Source organism: Cervus canadensis, chromosome X (assembly GCF_019320065.1).
Source record: "Cervus canadensis isolate Bull #8, Minnesota chromosome X, ASM1932006v1, whole genome shotgun sequence".
NCBI lineage: Eukaryota > Metazoa > Chordata > Mammalia > Artiodactyla > Cervidae > Cervus > Cervus canadensis.
The window spans coordinates 123769589-123787671 of NC_057419.1; the positions used below are offsets into that span (position 1 = coordinate 123769589).

At 37.6% G+C, this 18083-nt stretch overlaps 1 pseudogene; it reads left to right on the plus strand.

Moving 5' to 3' along the window:
• LOC122435723 overlaps positions 1-12303 on the plus strand; it is a 45355-nt pseudogene extending 33052 nt beyond the window's left edge.
• The last annotated feature ends 5780 nt before the right edge of the window (positions 12304-18083 follow it).

Consider the following 18083-nt stretch of genomic DNA (forward strand, 5'->3'; position numbering starts at 1 on the left):
ATATACTTTAAATCATTTCTAGATTACTTGCAGCACTTAATGCAGTGTACATGTTATATAAATAGTTGTAACTACAATGTAAGTGCTATGTAAGTATCTATTTGCTGGCATGCAACAAATTCAAGTTTTGCTTTTTGGAACTTCCTGGAATTTTCTGAACGTTAAAAAAATTGCTGTTTAAATTTGTATTGGAGTGTAGTTGATTTAAAATGTTAGTTTCAGGTACACAGCACAGTGAATCAATTATACATATACATATACATATATCCACTCGTTTAAGGTTCTTTTTTCTGAATATTTTTCTGTTGTGTTAGTCACTGAGTCATGTCTGACTCTTTCTGACCCATGAACTGTAGACCACCAGGCTCCTCTGTCCATGGAATTCTCCAGCCAAGAATACTGGAGTGGGTTGCCATTTCCTTCTCCAGGGGATCTTCCCGACCCAGGGATCGAATCCAGCTCTCCCGCATTGCAGGCCGACTCTACTGACTGAGCCACCAGGGAAGCCCTTCTTGACCTGCAGTTAATTCTATGGATATAGAAATCACAGTTACAGAGGTCCATCTGTATATCCTATCTATTCTCAGAGTTTCTGTAAGAAAGTGCTTACTGTGCAGAAGCAACCAGAATAGCTTATAAATGAGTACTTGAAAAGATCTCCAAGGTCTTTATCATTCATATTGTTGGATAACTGCCACCTTATTGTTGATAAGTAAAGGACAGTGTTCTTAGAGCAATGTTAGAAGTTTACTTTACTTTAAAATTTAAGAGAACATTCTAGAAAATTAGTCATGAACCATGTATTTAGCTGTTACTACATGATGGAAACAAAAGATGGGTACACTTACATAATTAGGAGGGAAGATGTTTTTTAATTTGGAATGAAAACTACAAATGGGAGAGATACCATACAGGGTATTTGTGCATCAGTGTTTGAAATGGAGAAAGGTTCTCATGAAGAATAGAAATTGGAAGGTCAGAATTAGGCTGTAAAAAGACTTGAATGTTGAACTAAGCAAAGTGTTTTATTCTGTAGGCTGTGGGGAGCCATAGAATACCGTCAGTAATTCACTTCCTTTTAGGAATGAAGCATTTCATCATTCCATTTACTATGATTTAATATGGAATGCAGACATTTATTTGGAAGTACAATAGTAGGTTAATTATTAGCATGAGAACTCATGATGATACACATTAAATTTTCTCTATATGAAACCGCATACAAAGAATGAAATTGTTTCATGTTTCTTTATACTTGAGGATGGTAGTAAACATGTGATCTTGATCTTTAGAAGTTGATACTGCTCATTATCATTTACTAAATTTTATTAAATTCCAAGAATGTGCCAAGGGAAGTGTAAAAAAAAATTTGGCAGGACAGTCCTTGGCATGTTTGATAACAATTGTATGTATTCCATGGTAAATTATAAAACTGTAAATGTCTTTGAGTTGTTTGTTCTTATTTTGGCTAGAATCATAAAAAGAACTTGTATCTGAGATTCAGAGCTTTTTGAGGGCAGAAACTATGACATATTTCCTCTACTATGCTAACATCCAGTACATAATTATGTGCCTGACACATACTGAAGGGCTCAAAATGAACATACAGAATGAATAAATGAAGGAATGCATGAATGAATGGTATTCTGAACTTTTGTGATTCTCTCTAAGGTGATTTCACCACCTTAGTCATCCACTGGCATTTATACATTGTTATCATTTAAAACAGCAGTCCCCGGTCTTTTTGGCACCAGGGACTGGTTTTGTGAAAGACAGTTTTCCATGGACCAGGGGTGGTGGGGATGGTTTCAGGATGATTCAGGCACATTATATTTATTGTGCACTTTGTTTCTATTACTATTACATCAGCTCCACTTCAGTCATCAGGTACTAGATCCCCAAGCCCCTGATTTAAGGCAGTGCATGATCCTGGTATGGATCTTGATCAAGAAAGGGGACATTAGGAGGAGAATTGGTGATACTGGAGTAATATCTTCAGATTAGACCATAGAATTGTATTCATTACTAGTTTTGTGACTTGGATCATTGTACTTTGATTACAAAAGATGGTAGCATTTACAAAATCTGGATAAGGGTACACAGGACTTATTTTTATTATTTTTTCAATGTTTGTTAAAGTCTCAAATTATTTCAAGATAATAATTTAAACATTTAAAGCAAAAATTAAAAAGAAACCACTTTCGACCTTAAGATTATATTAATATTGTTCATGTCACTCCTCCCACCCCCAGTCTTATTCTTCCTTACACTCTCATTATAATCATTTATCCCTTGATCTCATGGTATTTTCCACATCTATAAGAACACTCTCAGATATCATTTACTTCCCTATCAGGCCTGTAAAAGCAAGTCAACCTTTAACTGAAATCTTTGCCTGGTTCCTAGAATTGACCAGATTTTGGACTTTTCATGATTACCATGATGCCAATCTGCAAACCTGAGTACCTGACTTCCACCTTCTGTTTTTAGAATGCTAAGAGCTATTAAGGAATTAACAAACTTCCGTGGTAAAATCTACCACTTACTACATTTAACTGAAGCTATTCTAAATGCTTTGTAATCTTTTTATGTGTATTTTACTGATTTTCAGCTACAGTCTACTTTTTCTACAATGCTCAAACACCCTTAATCCTGCCACATAGAGATAACTACAGTTAACCTTGTTGTTCAGTTGCTCAGTCATGTCTGACTCTTTGTGACCCCATGGACTGCAGCATGCCAGGCTTCCCTGTCCTTCACCATTCCCTGGAGCTTGCTCAAACTCATGTTCATCAAGTCGGTGATGCCATCCAACCATCTTGTCCTCTGTGAGCCCCTTCTCCTCCCTCCTTCAATCTTTTCCAGCATCAGGGCTTTTCTAATGAGTCAGCACTTCGCATCAGGTGGCCAAAGTATAGGAGCTTCAGCATCAGCATCAGTCCTTCCAATGAATACTCAGGATTGATTTCCTTTAGGATGGACTGGTTTGATCTCCTTGCAGTCCAAGGGACTCTCAAGAGTCTTCTCCAACACCACACTTCAAAAGCATAAATTCTTCAGTGCTCAACCTTCTTTATGGTCCAACTCTCACATTCATACATGACTACTGGAAAAACCATAGCTTTGACTAGACGGACCTTTGTTGGCAAAGTAATGTCTCTGCTTTTTAATATGCTGTTTAGGTTGGTCATAGCTTCTCTTCCAAAGAGTATGCGTCTTTTAATTTCATGGCTGCAGTCACCATCTGCAGAGATTTTGGAGCCCAAGAAAGTAAAGTCTGTCACTGTTTCCATTGTTTCCCCATCTATTTGCCATGAAGTGATGGGACCGGATGCCATGATCTTTGTTTTTTGAATGTTGAGTTTGAGGCCAGCTCTTTCACTCTCCTATTTCACTTTCATTAAGAGTCTCTTTAGTTCTTCTTCACTTTCTGCCATGAGGGTGGTGTATTGTGTGTGGTGTATTGTATGTGTGTGTAATAGATTAGTAGCAGAAACTTTCAAAATGAGTTTAACATCAAACTTGACATACTCTTTGTAATTTAGTTTTCTCAATAATATAAATTGAGAATTTCTAATATTATCAAATATTACTGAGATGGTAATTTTAAATTATTATATTTCATGTCACAAATGGTGTTGCAGGGAATGTCTACATGTTTGTGATACTTAATATAAATGCTCAGTAATGGAATAACTGGAATAAAGTTAAAAATGTTCATATTTAAGATTTAACAATTTACTTTGCCAAATTCTTTAAGTTTGGACAAATTTGCATTCTTGCCAGCAGTGTAAGAACACGCCTATTACAGAGAAAGTGCATTATTATTTTTTAATTTAACGTTCCGAAATTTAAAGAATGAACAATGATAATTAATATATTAAAAATTCATTCATTCCCTTGGTTGAAAATTTATTTTATATTCATTGGCTATTTGTCTCTCTATTTTACCTTTCTTTTCAACCTTTTTTTCTTTTTTGTGTGAAATTGCCTTCTATGCCCATAGTTTATTTTGAGGGAGCTTAGATGTGGGATAAGATGAGCAATGTTCTAATACTTAATATGTTTCATATATATTTACTATGAAAGATAGTAACTTTTAGTCTATAATACATAAATTATCTGTCCTAATATTTTAATTTGAGTTTATGATATTTCATATATAATTTTTAATGTAAGCATAGCTTTTAATATTTGATTTATCTCATATTTTTGTGTTTGAAATTAATACTTATGAATTGATATGACACACAAAGCATAATAGTATTTTTACAGATTTTTAAAAATATATTTTCTCCACTGGTTAAAATGATACTATTGAATGAATTTTGATAGGTTTATAAACTTCTGTTTTCATTAATTTTTCCTCTTTAAGTCACATGCCATAGGCTCTGCTATAGACTATTTAATCAATTATATTTTTTACATACTTTTAATATGTCATAGTGCAAATATCCACTCAGTAATTTTTAAAACCTTTGACAAGTCTTACAAATGTAATCCTCCCTTGAAACATTTATAATTATTTTGAAAAGTTAAGGAAAAAATTCTTTTCATTAATATGTTAACTTTGGAAAAGTTTCCATAGGTATGTTATAATACCATTCTCCTTCAGGAAAATGATGTCTTTCCATTACTTCTGTCTCATTTTATGCAACTCTGAATTTTGTAGTTTCTTCCACATAGGTTCTGTTAAGTTTTGTGCTAAAGATTTATTTTTTTTATTTTGAATGTAGTTAATGATTTTGAGAAATTATCTCTATCCTTTAAATCTTTTTTTTGGGTAGAGTTTGAATTTTCAATTGTATAAATTACTTTTCAGACTTTTATCAAAGTCATATGTGATGAATTATACTAATAGACTACCTCATATTGAAACTTCATGTTGAAATTTCATAGCATGCCTGGATTAAACCTGGTCTTGGTATAATAAAATTTTAATTGTTCTTAAAAAATTTCCACACGTTAAAATTCACCCTTTTTAGTGATACAGTTCCTCTGATTTTTAACAATCCACACATCCATGTAATCATTACCAAAATAAAAATATAGAATTTGGCTATCACACTAGAACATTTGCTCATATTTTTCAATCACCTTTCCCCACTCTCAACCTCTGACAAGTATTGATCTCTATCCTTCCTTGATAGTTTTGATTTTTCCAGAGTGACATATAAATGTAACCATACAGTATATAGCTTTACAGTCTGACACCTTTCACTTGAGCTTCCTTGTTGACTTAGGCGGTAAAGAATCAGCCTGCAATGTGGGAGATCTGGGTTCAATCCCAGGGTTGGGAAGATTCTCTGAAGAAGGGAATGGCGATCCTCTGGAGAAGGGGATGGTACTCCACTCCAGTATTCTTGCCTGGAGAATTTCTTTCACTTAGCACATTTCATTTGAGATTCTTGCTGTTTCATGGAACCTTTCTGATTGGTTTAAATTATACAGATATACCACATTTTTTCTATTCATTAAGAGGGTAATGGACATTTGGGTAATGTCCTGATGTTTGAATTGTAAATAAAGCAACTATAACATTTCTTATGCAGGTTTGTTTGGACTTACACTTTCATATCTGTTGCATAGTACTTATAAATGAAATTGCTGACAAATGTGACAGGTAAATATTTGACTTTATAAGGGATTGACAAACTCCCAAAAGTGGCTGTAATATTTTGCATTTTTCACAACAATGAACAAAAATTCCAGTTGCTTCACATCCTTGTTGATACTTTGTAATGTCAGAGTTTTTAAAAAATATATTTTAGTCATTCTTATCATGTTGTGGATGGCTTTATTGACTTACTGTTTTTGTGTTTTACATTTTTCTCTTTTGCTGTATATCTTATAATTTTAAGCTATGGAAGACATGAAAGTGAAAGTGAAGTCGCTCAGTTGTGTCCGACTCTTTGCGACCCGTGGACTGTAGCCCACCAGGCTCCTCCATCCATGGGATTCTCCAGGCAAGAATACTGGAGTGGGTTGCCATTGCCTTCTCCAGGGGATCTTCCCGACCCAGGGATCGAACCAGGGTCTCCCACATTGCAGGCAGACACTTTAACCTCTGAGCCACCAGGGAAGCCTTAGTAGGCGATAAATTGTGAAAACCATGGACTCAGCTCTGTTCCTTGGAAGAGAGCTGTTTTTTTTTTCACAAACCATTGTTGTGACTGGATTCAAACTTCTAAACCTGTCTCATCTCTGATGGATACCAGATAAAATCATCATTTAGTTTGTCTTTAAGACTAGTTGTGCTAGAGCACTTGGGGCCTCCTGTGCATAAGTATCCTTTTGTGTTTATCCAAGTTTGGGGCAGGTTTCATGCACTGATGGGGCTTCCCAGGTGGCACTAGTTGTAAAGAACCCACCAGCCAATGTAGGTGACTTAAGACACATGGGTTTGATCCCTGGGTTGGGAAGATCCCCTGGAGAGGGTCATGGCAACCCATTCCAATATTCTTGTCTGGAGAATCCCACAGAGAGAGGAGCTTAGTGGGCTATAGTCCATAGGGCCGCAAAAGAGTCGGATACGACTGAAGTGAATTAGCACACATACACTGATGTGAGGACTCAGCCCTCTGTATTTTCCTTCTTCCCAGAATTAGTTACCTTAATTTTCCAGCTATTTTGCTATCACTAAACTCCTCATCTAACATCTTAACACAGTAAGAGTAAGGTTTTCTGCTACAACAAGCCACATGGTTCAGGAAGTATTATTGCTGTTCAGTCACTAAGTCGTGTCCAACACTTTGTGACGCCATGGACTGCAGCAAGCCAGGCCCCTCCGTCCTCAACTATCTTCTGGAGATTGCTCAAATTCATGTCCATTGAGTTGGTGGTGCTACCTAACCATCTCATCCTCTGCAGCCCCTTCTCCTTATGCCTTCAATCTTTCCCAGCATCAGGATTGTTCCCAATGAGCTGTCCCTTTGCATCACATGGCCAAAGTATAGCAGCTTCAGTATCAGTCCTTCCAATGAATAATCAGGACTGATTTCCTTTAGGATGGACTGGTTGGTTCTCCTTGCAGTCCAAGGGACTCTTAAGAGTCTTCTCTAGCACCACAGTTCAAAAGCATCAATTCTTCAGTGTCCAGCTTTCTTTAAGGTCCAACTCTCACATCTGTACATGACTACTGGAAAAACCATAGTTTTAACTATACAAACCTCTGTCGGCAAAGAAGTGTCTCTCCTTTTTAATATGCTGTCTAGGTTTGTCATAGCTTTGCCATGAAGTGATGGGACCGGATGCCATGATCTTAGTTTTCTGAATGTTGAGCTTTAAGACAACTTTTTCACTCTCCTCTTTCACTTTCATCAAGAGGCTTTTTAGTTCCTCTTCACTTTCTGCCATAAGGGTAGTGTTATCTGCATATCTGAGGTTGTTGACATTTCTCCTGGCAATCTTCATTCCAACTTGTGACTCATCCAGCCCGGCATTTTGCATGATATACTCAGCATATAAGTTAAATAAATAGGGTGACAATATACAACTTTGTCACACTCCTTTCCCAATGTGGAACCAGTCCATTGTTCTATGTCTGGTTCTAACTGTTAATTCTTGACCCACATACAGGCTTCTCAGGAGGCAGGTAAGATTGTCTAGTATTTACATCTTTTTAGGAATTTTCCAGTTTGTTATCCGCAAGTCATATGTTGACAATTTGATCACTGTCTACCTTGTACATCTGGAAATTCTTGGTTCACATGATTCTGAAGCCTAGCTTGAAGGACTTTTGAACATTACCCTTGCTAGCATGTGAAATGAGTGCAATTGTACAGTAGTTTGAAAGCTCTTTGGCATTGCCTTTCTTTGGGATTGGAATGAAATTTGACATTTTCCAGTCCTGTGGCCACTGCTGAGCTTTCCAAATTTGCTGGCATACTGAGTGCAGCACTTCAACTGCATCATCTTTTAGGATTTGAAATAGCTCAGCTGGGATTCCACCCACTCCACTAGCTTTTTTCCTAGTAATGGTTCCTAAGGCCCACATGGAAGTGCCCTTAGACAAAAAGGTACAAAGACCCAAACAAGACTATGTGCAGTTTCTGTCTTTCAGTAGTTGAATTCTGTTCAGTTTTTGCCTGGTTTTTTAAAAAATGTTTTATTAGTTTACTTCTGGCTGTGCCGGGTCTTCGTTGCTGTGTGGTCTTTTCTCTAGTTGTGGTGAATGGAGCCTACTCTCTATTTGCGGTGTGGGGGCTTTTCATTGTGGTGGCTTCTCTTGTTGCAGGGCATGGGCTCTAGGGCATGCTGGCTTCAGTAGTTGCAGCTCCTGGGCTATAGAATACAGGCTCAGTAGTTGTGGTGCACAGGCGCAGTTGCTCCATGGTATGTGGCATCTTCCCAGACCAGGGATCCTACCCATGTCTCCTGCATTAGTAGGTAGATTCTTTACCACTGAACAACCAGGGAAGCCCAGTTTCTGCCTTTCTGTTGCTTCCCACTGTATTCAAATAGTTGTAAAAAATTGTTTTTAGTCTTGCTCCATATTTTGTAATTTTTGTATTCTATAGTGTTATTATGACTAAAGTGCTATGCCATTAATGGAAGCTAGGATTCTATACATAGTTTTAAATTTCTTATACCTTTATTCCTAAGAAATTTTAATTGAATAGTTTTATATCTGTTGGTTTTTATCATCATTTATTCTGAATCCCGGGGACGGGGGAGCCTGGTGGGCTGCCGTCTATGGGTTCGCACAGAGTCGGACATGACTGAAGCGACTTAGCAGCAGCAGCATTCTGATACAGTTTAATTCTTTGATTCATTTTTTTAAATATTTTAGACACACATGTTTCTGATATTAATATTTAAGTTGTTTCTGAATCTATTTCTTATATTTGTTTCACTCATAGTGCCTTGTTTCTTTGTGTGTTTTATTATTTTTTACTATGAGCTCAAAACTGTCAGAACATTTGGGAAATTTTTGATACCTGGAAAAGGGAGTAGTCCATAATACCTACCATCTTTCCTTTTTGAGCACCTATGGAAGTTTATTCTTTCATTAATGAACTTATGTCATTTCACTGTACGTTTGTTCTTTTACATATCTGTTTCAGTTAAGATTGAGGTCGCCTGTGCAGGACAGAAGACTCAAAATTAGCAGCTTAAACATTTGATCCTATTTCTCACTGTATGAACATAGGTAAAAGAAATATAGTCCAGGTTTATTATGTGATTCCACTGTATCAGAAAAGTGACATCATCCTTTATTACTCTCCAATCACCCTTAGTCTATGTCTCCCACTGTATTGTTTAGGATATCTAGTTCAGTTCTAGCTATCGTGTCTACATTCCAGCAAGCAGAATGAAGAAGAAATAAAGAGAAGGCACGTTCCCTCTATTTGCTCTCTCTGCTGTGCTCAGTTATGTCCAACTCTTTGCAACTCCAGTGGACTGTAGCCCACTGGCTCCTCTGTCCATGGAATTTTCCAGGCAAGAATACTGGAGTAGGTTGCCATTTCCTATTTTAAGAGATCTTCTGGACCCAGGGAAGTAGCCGATGTCCCTTGAGTCTCCAGCATTGGCAGACGATTCTTTACCACTGCGCCACCTAATGGCAGCTACTATGTATTCAGTGCTTACTCAGTGCTTTCCATGCATTGTCTCCTTTACTTCTTAACAGCTATCCTATAATGCAGAAACTATTATTATTCTCTATTGCCCAGATGAGGAAACCGAGGCTAAGAAAAGTTAAGAGGATGATGATAATTGAATGTAGAAGGTGCTATAATAGATAAGTGCCATAGGAATACATCCTGCACTGGCAGGCAGATTTTTCCCAAAATGGATCTTAGAACACTTGGTATCTGTCACTTCCTGAAACTAATTAACATGAGAATACCTACCTCAAAAGAGGCTCAGAAATGCAGTTTTTATTCTGGAGGATGAGATGCTTACTAAAAATTGGTAGTATAGTATTAAATATGATGGACATAACCTATATTTGGAGAAAATTAATAATCCCTCTCACAATGCCTCACCTAAACTACTATATAATAGTTCCATTGATTGAAAGGACATCTTATTAATAATCTTATAGCTTAAAGAAGCAAGTATTCAATGCCTTCCATATAACTTGTGCTCAGTTACTTTTTGCTGAATGGATGACTGAAGATTGTTTTACAGGATGGAGTCCCTTAAGATTTTCTGCCCCTCCTAGTATTTTTGTATGACTCTGCTTCAAATGAGTTGAGTTAACTTGTGAAACACTAAAACTCCCACGGTAGGACTTGCCTGGTGGTCTGGTGGTAAACGTTCTGTGCTTCTACTGCTGGGGGCATGAGTTTGATCCCTGGTCAGGGAACTAAGATCCTGCATGCCATGTTATGTAGCCAAATTATAATTACAAAATTAAAAATTAAGAAATGAAGAGTAGGCTACAAAATATAAAAACCAACCCATCATATTGATGAGCCCATGAATTGATATAATATGTTTGGCACATTTCTCTCAAGTCAGAGCTTTCTAAAATTGTTCTTCATGTGTTGAGGGATTTGGGGGAGGAAAGAGAAATACAGAGGGGAGAGGTTAAGGATAGACAGGGAAATTGTAGGCAACTCCATCCTTGGAGGCTGAGTGGGTCTTCGGGACCTAGTATTTCCATTCCCTGGTTCAGAACATGCATAACAAGCTCTTCTAATCAAAGATTTATGGATTTACGTCAAAGATTTACATCATTGTTTCTTTCAGATTTTGGGAGTATCATTTCTTTTAGACCCTTTCAGCTAACAGAACAAAGAAATATTTGTATGTATGCTCATGTGCCACCTCTTTAATTGTTCAATCCAGGTAGACATGTATAACAGTATCAGGATTGTTGACCTGTACCCTTCCGAGAAAGAACACTATCTCCTAGATTACAGTTCTTTTTTCTTTTGCTTTTAGTCTTGCAACCTCTGTTCCTTTTCCAAGTTACTTAAGTCAGGGGATCTTAGTGAGATGGTTTCATGCATTCGTAATATAATTATATTGTTTAGTCAAATTCTGCATTCCATTCTTGATGTCAAAATGTTTTTTTTTAATATGCATACATCGATTCATTTTTTTGTGCTGTAAGGTTCTACGAGTTTTGACAAATACGTAGTATGTATTTACCATAACATCATACAGAATAGTTTCACTGCCCTAAAAAATCCTTTATACCTGGAGAAGGAAAGGCGACCCACTCCAGTATTCCTGCCTGGGAAATGCCATGGACACAGGAGCCTGGTAGGCTACAGTCCATGGTGTCAAAGAGTCAGACAGGACCTAGTGACTGAACACAGTCATTTTTAGGAACAGCATAACCACATAGAACACATCAGTGGCTCCTAGTTTGTGGCCTCTGGTTTAATATCTTTCTTGCCCTCTTGGCTCTCTGTTCCACAGGGACACATGTCCCTGGGTCTGTTCTGCTCACCACAGTGTCTGGATTCAACAAATGGAAAAATAAAAATAAAAGATGGACTCACCCTCCCAGTAAAGCACCAGGTTCAGAAAGAATACACTGACAAGGAGATAGCATTTTGTCACTCCCCACCTCTTTTTTGAATGCCCGCTGGAAATGTCAGCATTTCCCTTTAAACCCTACTCCCAGTTGACCCCCGCAGGCCTCCTTATCCTCTGCTCTGAAGTCATCACAGTGGCCAGATGGAGGCTGGCTGGGGTGCCTTCTATGATGTCATCAAAGGCCCAGCCATGCCTAGTCCTCAGTCTCCAAGTGCCAGGGCAGACCAGCACACCAGGAGTCACTTCTTTTCAGCTTACTATGCGGTCTGTCTGTAATATGGTTCTTTTTCTGGCCTACATGCATCTCCTTTTTGAGTGCCTATGTGTTTTATGTTCTGAGAGATGAAGCCATAGAGCTCCCGGGGAAGGTGCCCTGTGGAAGGCACTTTTGAATTTGGCAGAATCAACCAGAGCATGCCCCAGGCTGGCTTGGGAGCAAGTCAACACAGGCTTCTCCTCCTTGTGTTGTTGGTGATGCTGAAGTTTCCAGGAAACAGTGACTAGAGTAAAGTTCGCACTCCTTGTGCCTGTCGGGGCTGTTTATTAGGCTCTACGGGAAAGAAAAAGAAAAAGGCTTCCCCCAACAAAAACTGTATGTTCAGTACCTTAACCCAGCTCGAGAGGGACCTTGTGAACTTTGTATCCAGGGTGTGGAATCTGAAACTCACCGCTGCAACCTGTTGTAACTGCAAACGTCCCAATCTCAAGGCTCCTGCAGACACACACAATAACATTACAATATATGAGGTATGGGGCAAGGAAGACCCTGATCGAGTGGATTTGTGTGTTGAAGTGGAAGAGGCGTAGTTGAGTGTTGACAAACTGTATGCAAACTAATAAAAGTATTCTGAAGCAAAAGAAAAAAGCCTGTGATATTTTTTATTTGCTCTATGGTTTTACCTCGTGTAATTGGCATCATCCAGTGTATAACTTTTTCCAGACTACCTTATTTTACTTAATAGCATTCATTCAAGTTGCATCCATTTCTTTTTGTGATTTCTATTTCTATTGTGATAATTGTGATTTCACATTTCTATTGTGATAAATAGAAGGTCACTTCTATTTATTCTTGAATAGTATTCTGTTATGTTGATGTACCATGGGTTTGTTTATCCACTCGTCTATTAAAGGACACTTTGATTCCTTTGTGTGTGTGTGTGTCTGTGTGAGAGAGAGTGTGAATTAAGCCGTTATAAAATTTATGTGCATGTTTTTGCGTGGGCATTAGCTTCAAATCATTGGGTTAACTGTCTAGAAGAATAATTGCTAGATCATATGGTATGACTGTGTTTAGCTATGTAAGAAATTGCTTCTGAATTGACTGTACCATTTTGCATTGCCACGCAGGAACAAAGAAGGAGAGTTCCTGTTGTTCCTCGTCTTTGCAGTAATTGGTATTGTCACATTTTTGTGTTTGACCATTCCAATGAGTGTGTAATGGTATCACATTGTTTTAACTTCACCAGTCTACTTTAAATGATTATCTTATTTCCATATTTCCATTGTAGCATTTCCATTGTGTTTTATTACCATAAATTCTTCAGGTGCTTTATTTGCATTGTTTTATTACCATAAATTCCTCAGTTTTAATCAGATCTGCTGAGGTTTAAATAGATCTGCTGCTCATTGAAACTGCTACTGCTGTTTATACCATCACTGAATAGTTAAAATTTTACATAATCTCCTTCTCCTTCTGCCTCTGTAATTTAGCTTACCCCTTGCAAAATCTAGATCACGTAGGTCATGTAGTTTCAGAAAGTGGGGACTTGGAATACTAGAAACTGGAGTTTATCTCACTCACCCTTGTCCTGCTCTTTGCAATTGCCCAGCCCCTGCAAACCTGCTTAATCATGCCTGTCCAGGCCAGGCATCCCCCTCCCCATCTTGACCACTGTTCCCGTGCACACAAAAACCCTTAGTTTAAACCAGTCTATTAACAGCTAGTGTTGCCCACTACAGTCTGTCTATAAAAACTCTGTAATCCCTTTGTTCGAGGCTCAGAGATTGGAGTGTTAACTTCTCTGGGCCCGCCAGCATAATAAATCTGTTTCTCCAACTCTCTGAGTGTGGTGCTTGGTTTCTCGAGTACTGGTTTCTGCAACACTCTTAATAATTTTTTCATGAAGGCTCGATAACTTGAGATTGTGTATAGTGGAAAATGTTTATCTTTAATTGAACAACACTGACCACATTTTCTTTTCCTAAGTATTGCTTTGTCCATGAATGTTTAGTGCCTCCACACAAAAGTTTGAGTTCAGCATGAACTTCTCCCCTTTTTTTTGTTTGATTTTCTTATATACATACTAGATGTTAACCAAATCTGTATTTGTACCACTTGCAGTTGTACATTTACTCTGAAGTTTTACTTAGAAGCATCTATGTATTTTATCTGAATCTTAACTTTATTATGTGTCTTCTATGGTTTTGAAAAACTATATGCTCATTATTCATGTGTTTTTATAGTCTGTGCCTCTTCTCCATCGAGATTCAAATGAATCCATTTATATAATGTTAGAAAGAAGGAACAATCATAAAATATGTTGATACAGTTGCTGAAGAAAACAAATTTTAAAAGGAACAATAACAGAATATTTGCTAGCAAAACTAATTTTCTCTGTGTATTTTGTAATTATGAATGTCCAAATGATCCTGCATGTAGTTTATAAACAGACAAGATAAATTAGCAAGCAACTCAGTTTCCCTTGTAGCTCAGTCTGTAAATAATCTGGCTGCAATGCAGGAGATGTGGGTTCAATCCCTCGGTTGGGAAGATCCCCTGGAGAAGGGAAAGGCTACACACTGCAATATTGTTGCCTGGGAAATCCCAAGGACAGAGGAGCCAGGCAGGGTACAGTTCATGGGTTTGCAAGAGTCGGACATGACTTAGTGACTCAACCACCTACCACCAAAGAGTGGAAATAAGGCCATAAATTCCAACAACTATTTTCAAAGGGATGTTGGATATAATACTTTTATTAAACCTTTCCAATTATAAGAAACTCTTGCGTTTTTTCTTTCTTAATCATTTTTAATTTTATAATTTAAAAATTTTATAATTTTAATTATAAATTCACAGTAAGTTACAACAAATATACAGGTAACTGCTGTCCATCTTTCCCTCCCTCTCCCAATGTTAACATCTATACACACCTATAGTACTTTCAACCGAAAGAAAAACACACAACCTAAAATTTGAGAGTTAAATTTTATTTGGGCAAGTTACTAAAGACTATAGCCTGGGAGACCACTTCTCAGCTCTAAGGAGAGGGAAGGGAAGAGTCAGGATATATAGGAGGGTTTTTTGGTTTTTTTGTTTTTAATGGGAAAAAACATGGAAACATCCAAAGATTATTGCTAATCTTAAAGAAGGGGATGACAGAGGATGAGATGGCTAGATGGCATCACCAACTCTATGGACATGAGTTTGAGTAAGCTCTGGGAGTTGGTGGTGGACAGGGAGATCTGGCGTGCTGTGATTCATGGGGTCGCAGAGAGTCGGACATGACTGAATGACTGGACTGAACTGAACTGAACTGAACTGAATCTTAAAGAACAGACATCTAAGTTAATAATTTTAGTGCTTCCTATATATGACAAGATGCAAGAATCTGAGTTCATTGAAATTATTTCTTAGATATAAATCTTAACTATCTAGAGCCATTATCCAAGGCATAGAATGCTTCCTGTTTTATGTTTGTTTTTTTTCTGTCCTGAATTCCCCTCACAGTGTATTGATAGTGACTGACTGTGGTAACTAATGGCTTGATGCCTGTGGAATTGGAATGGCAGCAACACTCTGTGTTCACAGTAGAATATCAAAACCAGGAAACTGATACTGGTACAATCCTCATTTTTTTCAGATTTCATCAGTTATACATACACTGATGTATGTATGTATGTGCATGCATGTATTCCCACAGCTCTCTGAAATTTTGTCATATGTATAGCTTCACATAATCACTGCCACAATCAAGTTACATATTTTATTATCACCACAAAACACCCTCATTCTACCTTTTTGTAGCTATATACCTCATCCTTAAATCATTGCAGCCACTAAACTATTCATCTCTGTAATTGTTATTTCCTAAATCTTATAAAATAAGATCTTACTATATATTCTGAGATTATTATTATTTTTTTCATTCAGCATGATTCTCTTGAGGTTCATCCATTTGGTATAGGTTGATGTACCAAAATTTATTTAACCATTCACCCACTGAAATGTATTTGGAGAGTTTCCAGGTTTTTACTGCAATGAATAAAGTTGAATATATGATTTTAACATTTCTTTTCCTTTGGAAGTAAAGTGCCACTTCCAACATAATCTTTGTGGCTTCAGATGTGAAATTTGCTGTCATTTTGAGTCAGTGTTCCTTTATAGGTAACATGTCATTTTTTCTGATGTTTTGAGACTTCTTGTTTTTAGTTTTCAGAAGTCTAATTATGATGTCTCTTGGTATGTGTTCTTTGGGCTTATCCTATGTGTGTTTTGCTCAACTTCTAGAATCTAAATTAAAGTATTTCACCAAATTTTGGTAATTTTCAGCCATTTTTCAAATATATTTCAACTCCATACTTTCTCTTCTCCTTTTATGACTCCAATGATACAACTGTTAGATATTTCTTATTATCTCATATATCCCTGAAGTTCTGTTCATTTTTAAAAGCCTGCTTTCTTCCTGTTACTCAGAATGTGTAAGCCCCATCAGTCCTCCAATTCACCGATTATATCTTCTACCATATCTACTCTACTAGTGTGCTTGGCCAGTGAATTTTTTTAAAAAGAAATACAGCTATTTTATTTTTATGTTCTATAATTTCCAACTGGTTATTTTTTATGACCTCTATTTCTTTAGGCTTCCTATTTTTTATATTTGTTTCAACAGAATTTATAATTATTTATAGAAATGCATGTACAATGCCTGTTTAAAATCCCAGTCAATCTTAGCATCTCTTTCATCTCATTGTTGGTGTCAGTTATCATCTTTAGTAGTGTTTTTCATTGTTTTACATGATTAGTGATGTACATTGTATCTTAGATATTTTATGTATAATGTTAGAAGTCTCTTGAACCCATTTAAATCTCTTTCAGCAGGAGGTCATCCTACTTAGGCTTTGTGTGTAGGACCATGCCTACTCTGGTGAGTTGTAGTTTCAACAATAATTTAACTTTCAGAACCTCTACATTTATTGTGATTGGCTTTCTACTTCTGGTTCCACTGGTGCTCCTGCCCAGTTCCTGCATGTACTGCCTGATGTCCTTCAGTGTGGCATTCAGGAATCTCTTGGCTTTGACTGCTGTCACTTTGTAGAATTAGTCTTATAAATCTCCCAGGTGTTTGACAGGAACACCTCTATGCTCTTATTGTTGTGGCAGATTGTGTTGCCACTGAGTCCAGTCAGAATTGAAGGATGGGTCCCTGACTGGCCCTGCTAATACTCTTACTGTGGAAGATACTGCTGCTGTTGCTCTGGGTATAGGAAAAGGATCCCACTGTTGTTGCTTCTGTGATGGATTGAGTGCTCACTCATTTGGGTGTGCTGTGTTAGACGGGTCCCTTATTTGATGCTGCTGCTGCAGATCTGGGCATTGCTTCCTCCTGACACTCACTCTATGGCAGAACAGGCCACCTGACTCAGTGTATAGTGCTGTGCTATGCTTAGTCACTCAGTCATGTCTGACTCTTTGTGACCCCATGGAATGTAGCCTGCCAGGCTCCTCTGTCCATGGGGATTCTCCAGGCAAGAATACTGGAGTGGGTTGCCATACCCTCCTCCAGGGGATCTTGCCAACTCAGGGATCGAACCCAGGTCTCCCACATTGCAGGCGGATTCTTTACTGTTTGAGCCACCAGGGAAGCACCAGTGTATTGTAGACATTGCTATCATTACTACTGTCATTTTGTTTGAGTCTGCTCTTGCTCCATATGTGAAGTTATTGATGTCCATATTGGACCCTTCTGCTCCTACTGTTGTTCTTTGGGTCTGGCCAGTGCTGCCCTGGGTGTTTCACATGGATAACATTGATACTGCTGCTATGGTAGATTGGGCTGTGAACTGCCCTGAATGTAGGATATGGATGGATCTCTCTACTAGGTCTCTGCTGAGCTACCTGTTTTGGGTTCTTTGGCAACAGAAATCAGAATTTTCTTGTTGTCTTGTTTTTCTTCTGTGCCGATTGGATTTCCAAATTGCAGCCCTCTCTAGAGCTCAGTTTAGAATATGTGGGAAATAAAAAGTAAAACCTATGAAACTCACTATCATGTTATCAGGTTCTGAGATTTCTATACAGTTTGCCTTTTTCTTTCCAACTTTTAGGGTCCTTTTATGATTGTCTGTTGAATTATTTCCAGAGTATTTAGAGGGGAAGAATAAGGTAAAGTGAGTCTGTGTCATCTTTTCCTGGAACTGGAAGATCTATGCCTTTTTATGATGTTTAATGACAGTGGGATGAAGGCTTAAGTATTTTGTAAGGTATATAACACTAACCTACTAGTAATCATGTTGAAACAAAATATTAAAAAATTAATTTCTGTGCTCCTTTCTCCCTTCAAATTTAATACTATAATTGTGAAGAGGATTAG